Raw genomic sequence first — 9,084 nt, forward strand, 5'->3', positions numbered from 1 at the left:
CATTGTAAGCTAGTTCTACAGTGGGTAGAAAATGTAATTTTGTACCTCCCTTAAATGCATTTTTACAAAGGCCTTAAGATTTCACAGATTAATATTGCATGAAGTCTCAAAAAGATGAATATGTTATGAGAAGATAAGGTCCTCAAAGTAGCCAGCAGTTCTCCCGCTAGCTAGGGTTGTGCAAGATTGCCTCATTTTTGGATATATTTCACAAACTTCCTTTAACATTTTGCAACATTACTCTTTTAAGGGTATATTTACTATCTTTTAGCGCTGTGTATGTGTCGCAAAGGTGACACAAATCGCCACTAAATATTTTTGACTAATTTCCTTTCCAGTGCTGAACTTGTTTAGTGCTGCAAAATCACTGGAAAGTAGCGCTAAACTGCGCATAGTGCTGCTTTCCATTACTTGCCACTAAAACGGTGTACCCTGGGTCGGGCATGGGTGATTCCATGCAACCACCCAAGGTTTCTGACGCTTAGCCCTATTTACTGAAAAAGTAGACAAGGTTTAGCATCAGAAAATGGCGCCCCTTCATCCAGGCGCGATCACAGAGGAATGCTTTAATTTCTCCTTTCTTTTCCAATTGTGCATGTGTGCTGCACTCTAGAGCTCACACGCACGGTGGGGAAAGTGTTAAGGTGAGTTTAAGCATAGGGCCAGATTCGCTAAGTTCTCACGCAGCGCAGTGCCGCAGCCGTAAATGCTGCGCTGTGTGAGAAGGAGAGAGCACGAGAGCGCCACATTTATTGGAATGGTAGACAGTCAAAATATCGAGTTGTTAATGTCGATGTGACATAATATCGAGTCCAAAATATCGATGGTAAGAAATTTCGAAAACAAAAATATCGTCGTAGAAAATATCGATTTATGTGTGTGTCAAAAATATCGAAGACATGAATTTCGAAATCAGTAATATTGATGCTGAAAATATCGATTGTCAAAAATATCGATATGTAAAAGTGATGTTTTAAAGTATGTTAAGTAATTATTTATTTAAATGTTGTTTATATATAAGATAATTTTTATATTAAATTTTATTATTTTTAGTTAGAAGTCTAGGAGCGGGATGTAGAGTTTATAGGGGATAAGGGTGGGTAGTGTATTAAAAAAGTATAGTGCAAATATGGAATAATAAATTTCGCATTTGAAGTAAATTTATAAATTAGCGAAATTTTAATCCAAAAATTTATAAATGCGAAATTTTATATAAAATTATTGATTATTGTTAAATGATTAGTTCTTTGATTTTGGATAATTATTATTAAATTGTGTCAATATATCAAAATAATAATATTTTAAATAAATTATTGTATATTAATGTTAGGAGCGGGATGTAGAGTTTATAGGGGATAAGGGTGGGTAGTGTTTTAAAAAAGTATATTGAAATTCTAAAATTTTAAATTTCGCATTTCCTTCAGATTTTAAAATTTCGATTTTTAAAATTTTTTTTAGGGAGTAGTCGAAATTAGATTGAAATTTAGGGAGTACATTAAACATTAAGATTACATTTTTTGTATGTACAAAAAAATATTATAAATATTAAAATATTAAATTACATTTTTATAATATTTGTACTATAAATTTAGGAGCGGGATGTAGAGTTTATAGGGGATAAGGGTGGGTAGTGTTTCAAAATTTTATAGGGTAATTATAAAAATTAAATTTTCGCAATTTAATAAAAATTTGCGAAATTTATAAAATTAAAATTAATATTTCGATTTTAGCGAAATTATATCGATTTATTCGAATATAGTACTTATTTTTTAAGTTTGCAGTTGTTAATGTACTAAAATATATTTGTAATTATACTATTTTCATATAATTTCAAAACATCTTTGACTATTTATGATATGAGTGGGATGTATATTTTCAAGGGGATAAGGGTGGGTAGTGTATAAACAAAGTATACTCTAATCATACAAGTACAAATTTCGCCTTTTATTTCATTTTATTTTTTAACCCAAATTTTAGATAAATATTATTAAAATACGAAATTATGAACAATATTAGGTTGTTGTTATACATTGAGGTATTTTGTGTATGTAGTAAAATGATTTACAAATATATAATGTAGTAGATATTAAATAAAATAATGTATCATATTTTTAGGAGTGGGATGTAGAGTTTATAGTAGATCAGGGTGGGTAGTTTTATCAAAGGTACATTTTGTGCGTTCAGGGTCAGTTTTTCGTTTGTGGGTAAAGGTGTTTTGTGATTTTTTAGAGTCAGTTTTCAGTTTGTGGGTAAAGGGGTATTTGTAGGTTTCTGGGTCAGTTTTTAGTTTGTGGGTAAAGGAGTTTTGTGAGGTTTCAGAGTCAGTTTTCAGTTTGTGAGTAAAGGGGTATTTTTAGGTTTCTGGGACAGTTTTTAGTTTGTTGGTGAAGGGGTTTTGTCAGGTTTCAGGGTCAGTTTTTAGTTTGTGGGTAAAGGGGTATTTTTAGGTTTCAGGGTCAGTTTTTAGTTTGTGGGTAAAGGTGTTTTGTTAGGTTTCAGGGTCAGTTTTTAGTTTGTCGGTAAAGGGGTATTTTTAGGTTTCAGGGTCAGTTTTTAGTTTGTGGGTAAAGGTGTTTTGTAAGGTTTCAGGGTCAGTTTTTAGTTTGTGGGTAAAGGGGTATTTTTAGGTTTCTGGGTCAGTTTTTAGTTTGTTGGTGAAGGGGTTTTGTCAGGTTTCAGGGTCAGTTTTTAGTTTGTGGGTAAAGGAGTTTTGTCAGGTTTCAGAGTCAGTTTTCAGTTTGTGGGTAAAGGGGTATTTGTAGGTTTCTGGGTCAGTTTTTAGTTTGTGGGTAAAGGAGTTTTGTGAGGTTTCAGAGTCAGTTTTCAGTTTGTGAGTAAAGGGGTATTTTTAGGTTTCTGGGTCAGTTTTTAGTTTGTTGGTGAAGGGGTTTTGTCAGGTTTCAGGGTCAGTTTTTAGTTTGTTGGTGAAGGGGTTTTGTCAGGTTTCAGGGTCAGTTTTTAGTTTGTCGGTAAAGGTGTTTTGTTAGGTTTCAGGGTCAGTTTTTAGTTTGTCGGTAAAGGGGTATTTTTAGGTTTCAGGGTCAGTTTTTAGTTTGTGGGTAAAGGTGTTTTGTAAGGTTTCAGGGTCAGTTTTTAGTTTGTGGGTAAAGGGGTATTTTTAGGTTTCTGGGTCAGTTTTTAGTTTGTTGGTGAAGGGGTTTTGTCAGGTTTCAGGGTCAGTTTTTAGTTTGTGGGTAAAGGAGTTTTGTGAGGTTTCAGAGTCAGTTTTCAGTTTGTGGGTTAAGGGGTATTTTTAGGTTTCAGGGTTAGTTTTTTATTATAGGGGTACAGGGAAAACATAAATTAAGATTCTATTTACATTACAATTATTATAATAAATTAAATTTAATGATATTACATTATTCATTTTTTGACATTTGATTTTTTATAGTAATTTATTATTATTTTATGTCCTGCAGTTATTTAAATTAATTGTTAATTGGAGTTGGAAGAGTAAATTTAATATGTTCTGTGTACTGCACTTACTCTAATTAAATGGTGATTGCATTTCGAATTGTAAATTAATCACGGTTTTTGAGAAGCAATTACCTAAAGTAAATGGTTATTGGAGTCGGAATATTTAAAAAATTCATTATGTGTTTTTCAAATATTGATATTATATGTATATGGGTGTATGAATAATAATTTTTATAACTTCAGTCTATAGTATGTTATTTATTTACATGTGGTATATAGAAATAGATAGAACATTACAGTTATAATACATTTGCAAAAATACATAAACATGATTTTGTTATAGGTAATACAAAATAATCACACCAGTTTTATTTCATGTTAATTTTTTTATTCAACACTTGAAATATACGAACAGATATACATTTTATTACGCTATCTTTGGTATACATATAAACACAAATGGAGGATAATGTCCTTTTTATAATCACATTTTACAAGAAATTTCGTGACAAGTACTTTTAATTTGTAGAGAAAAAATGGTTAGTTCACATAATGCAATGTATGATATTATACATACATTATACTATTATTGTTTCTTAATAAAACATCAAAATGTGTAATGAAAAACATAATTCACAAATTTTTAATACATATAGTGATATACTGATGATGATATTAACATATGAACACTTTTAAAATTATAATATAATATAAATATCCTAATTAGAACATGTACATCATCATCAATGATTCTTTTAACATTACAATATTGTTATGTATGATGATTATTATTAATAAATATGTTTTAATAATAACAATTTTCACATATTAGTCATATTGTAAACAATTAAATCTGATAAACAAATACAATATTACACATTTTGTTATATAATAATTTTAATAAATATTACATTAAATATTTTTATATTTTCATACTTAATGTAATAAATATTAAAAGTATGTAATATATAATTAATATACAGGCAAAAACAATTTCTATTCACAATATAATATACAATTTTTGTAACATTACACATAATTTCGAGCCATATATATAACAATAATCGACATTTATAGTAGTACTTTTCACAGTTACATATAATTTGGATCGTTAATTTTGTAACCACTCTTTGTCTTTTTGCGTTATTTTGGTAAAGGGAAAGTCGCGGTTGGAAGCAGATTCACTTTTGAGTAGGTACCAATCTACTTTTATATTGTTAAAGTATTGTAAATTATAATTAAAGGTTATATTTTGTTATTTTGGGGTTGGAAATTAAAGTATGACTATTTACATATAATGGAGTAGAATTAATACGTATTTTCGGTCACGAATTTTTGAGCCATTTAAAATCGTTGGAGTTAATGAGTATGTGATATAATGTAATTAAATTATAAATAAATAGGAATGTTATGTTTATATATTCTGGAATACTCGTTAGTGTTATGTCGGTGGGATTGTTTAGCTGTTTTTTTTTCTCGTATTTTGAAACAGCTATTTCCGTTTCCGATATTTTTTTTTTAAGGGAAAGGAAGTGTGTTTCAGTTGTTAGAACGGAGATGATTTACATTCTTCCTTTAAATTTTGAGTTCTGTGAAATATTTATCACACTTTAAGATAACAGTCGTTATTTTAAATGGCATTTACATAGTCGTTTACTTTGGATGATGGATAGTGTTTGCAGAGTTAAAGAAAACATAATTAATGATTTGTTGGATTAAGTCTTTGATATTTACACATTGTATTGTCGGTAAAGGATTATTTTTATGATGTTCTATTTAAAGGTAAGTTAGAAATTTTTTTATTTTATTTGGATGGAAGCAGTTTTTAAAAACAAATATTGTGATATAATAATATATTTATTTAGTCTTTTTAGAATAGTGTTAAAAAATAAATTAGACTAAATAAATATTTTTTTATTATATTAAAATATGTGTTTTTTTACATTAAGGATATTGTTTGATCTCTATCAATTAATTTAGTTATAGCAATTAGTTCAATGTTTTGGCTATCATTTTTAAATATTCCAGTCCTCTTGTTGTAGGATATAGTTGGACTTGCTGTTGAAGATATATATACATTTGAGCAGTTTGTCTAGAGAGTTTTGGTTTCAGTTGTATGACTGATTGCTGCATACGTAGTTCCTGAAAGCTTTGCTCTTTTTGTATAGCTGAGACTAGCTTGTGTAATGTGGGTGTTGTACGTCCAGTAGAAGAGAGGAAGGCATTGTGCCAACCTTCAACAGCATTGTTCGTTTTTGCTTCTTGGTTGAGTGTTGGTAGATAGACATTCCACCAGGGAATTGCAAATTTTGGCTGGCGTCTGTGGCCTGACCTATGTAGTCTTCCTACCCAGTTGTCCTCAAAGTAATCTAAAAGTGGGGCGAGTCTTTGCTCATTTTGGGTGTAGAAAGGACTTTCAATTAACAAATTGTAATGTTCGGCCACATCAGTTACTGGTACATATGCCAGAGCAATGAGATGTTTAATTTGGTATGCAAAAGTTATATTTGTTGCATACTCAACACTAAGGGCAGATTTTTGTAAATGTCTCCAGAGACATTGATTGAAATGAAAATAACATCCTTGAATGGATGTGTGTGGGTAAGTTTTCAAAATAGAATTAATCATAGCTTGCTCGAAGTCTATGATGATTTTCATTGGGAAGTAGTCAGAACTTTGTTCTTTTATTTTTTGTAAGATTTCTGAGTAAGTAGTGGCTTGTTTGTTTGGTAATAAACAATATATGAAGGGGATACAGGTATTATGATATTGCCCATGAATTGTGTATAACTGGTAGAAAGGTTTTGGGCATATAGAAAAAGTACCATCCATCATCCAAGTAGTACTTTCTGTTAATTTTTTAATATTGTTATTAGTTGCAAACATTATTATTCTTTTGTCCTTGCTATGATTATCATAAAATATAAATGGCTCGTCATTATGAGTAATTACAAGCTCTGGCGGTATTATGACTTCTTCAAAAGTTTTAGGCGTTGGTATATTGGGTCTACTTGCTTTTTTTGTTCTTGCTATTGTTCTTTTAATGGTAGCAATAGATGGTAGCTGACCTCTTGCTTCTTTGGGAACTTTAGGTAGTAATTCTTTCAGAATTACGTTGGTAGGTAGTTCTGATCTGGTACTTAATTCCTTGATATTTTCAAGAGTGGATCTCACTTCTATTTCCGAGATGTTTGGTGGGTGATTATGTTCAGTGGTATTTATAACACTAGTTTCCCTTGTTGTAGCACGGCCATAGCATTTATTGGAGTAATATTTTGTACACTTCCAATTCACTTTAAGGTCTTTTTGTTTCTCCTGAGTATAAATGTAGCCCATATAGCATAACAAAAATTTGCCTTTCTGAGATGTAATAAATCTTGCATTATCAGTCATTCTTGATTTCTGGTATCTAGAAAAGTTAATATAGAAATATTAATATAATCTGACATGTATAAAAGATTTTAAATAAAGCTAGTATTCTTCTAGTAATTTACTTACCACCACTAATGTTCTATTTATCGAAAGTAGATGCTTGTTCAGTTAGATGTTGTTCTTCTATTGCCACGGTCTGTTGAGAAATAATTAAGTATGTTATAGGAAAAGTTAAAAAAAATTTCTTGGTAACTTTTGTTTTACGTTATAACGTCTCTAAAAATTGTTTTGTTTATTTGAATTTAAAAAGAGACATTTCCAATATTATACTAACAGATGCATAAAAAGAGTCATTTTCATTTCTAGTACATTCTATAGAGTTTATAAAGACTAGTTATGTTTTATTTATGATCTTACCAAGAGTATTATAGTAGTAGCATAATGTGTGTTCTTTGATGTGAATTATCTGTTTTCTGTACCTTTGAGTTCTGTGTAGAGAGAAAGTTGATGAAAATTACTAATGCGTTTATATGTAATGTAAATAATACACATTTGTTATAAAGCATTGTTACTTAATTGCTAAAAAGAACCGGGGATGATACATGTATTATGAGTAAAAGCACTAAAAAACATATTTAAGAACAGGAAGATTATAGTAACAGATGCATAACAAGAGGCATTTTATTTTTATTACTTTTCATAGAGGTTATAAAGGCTAGTTATGTTTTATTTATGATCTTACCAAGAGAATTATAGTAGTAGCAGAATGTTTGTTCTTTGATGTGAATTATGTCTTTTCTGTACCTTTGAGTTCTGTTTAGAGAGAAAGTTGATGAAAATTACTAATGCGTTTATATGTTATATAAAAAAATACATTTCTTATACAGCATTGTTACTTAATTGCTAAAAAGAACCGAGGATGACACATGTATTATGAGTAAAAGCACATTAAAACATATTTAAGAACAGGAAGAATATATTTTTTACACAGCATTGTAACGTTTATTCCTTAAAAAAATTTAGGCTTCACACTATGTATTAAGATTTACAGGCTAAGAAAGAAAGTATAGAGTTTTAAATTAGGCCAATAATTGGCAAAGAACGTTAAGTAAATGTTAAACATATGTAGATACCTTTTTTAAATTTAAAGTGTCCTGTATCTTGAAGTTGAAGTATAACTTGATTTGTTTGTAGAGTCTGTTTAAAGGTAAAGTACATAAAGAAACAACAAATTAGGTTACAAATCTTCGTCTATAATTAATAGACAAAAAAATTAGAGTTTATTAACAGGGCTATATGATTACTTACTTGTAGTTTTAGGACGAATTTTCTTGAAGAGAAGAATATAGATGGTGCTCCCAAAATTGGCAGTATGTGGTCACGAAGAATATTTCCTGCAACTTGTATGGCTGTTTGTGATTGGTTTATATAGTCTATGTGTAATTAAGTTTGCCATCTGATTGGTCAGATATGTAAAGACGAGTTACAATTGGTTAGTTTGAATTTTTTTTAAGTAAAACATTGAAGATATATCTTCTTAAATAGTTTATGTTGAGGAATTGAAATGATATATTTATGTAAAATAAAAGTCTTGTAATAAATAAAGATTATGTAAAATGAGTACTAAGTATTAAATAAGTATGTTTACAAAGAGTTTATATACAAATTTCGTTAGTTTGCGAAAACACAATATTGTACACTAAATGTGACTTAATAATTTCTAAAAACATTAGTGAAGTAATTAGAAATGTGTGTATTACTTAGACAATAGATTTATTGGTGTTATATATAAAAAAAAGAGTATAATTTAGCTATCGATATTTTGATATTGACGAAAATAGTGCTATCGAAATTTTAGTATTCGATATTATTGTAGTGTGGTATATGTAGTATTGAGTGTCGATATTATGGTATTCGAAAATAATGCTAACGATATTTCTGTAGACGATATTTTTGTGCATCGATATAGATTGCTCGATATTATTGTAGTTTTCATGTTAAGTATAGGGTGTCGATATTAGTGCTATCGATATTAGAGACTCGATGTTATAGTAGGTCGATTTTTTAGAAATCGATAATCTGTCAGTGATTCTATTGGAATATGGCACTGAGGAAATAGAAATTTTACGTGGCCAATGTGTCCCCTGCATGTACCCCACGTTTAGTGTATGTTCATGTCACCCATGCACTTTCCCTCTCATGCCTGTAATAATAATGCCTCTGTATTTCCGTCTCACATTAGAATGTCAGCTACCAAGCCTTCCATGAAAGAAACGTTAATTCTGCACTGAGGCC

The sequence above is a fragment of the Lissotriton vulgaris genome, chromosome 1_2, assembly GCF_964263255.1.
Source record: "Lissotriton vulgaris chromosome 1_2, aLisVul1.2, whole genome shotgun sequence".
In the NCBI taxonomy this organism is placed as follows: domain Eukaryota; kingdom Metazoa; phylum Chordata; class Amphibia; order Caudata; family Salamandridae; genus Lissotriton; species Lissotriton vulgaris.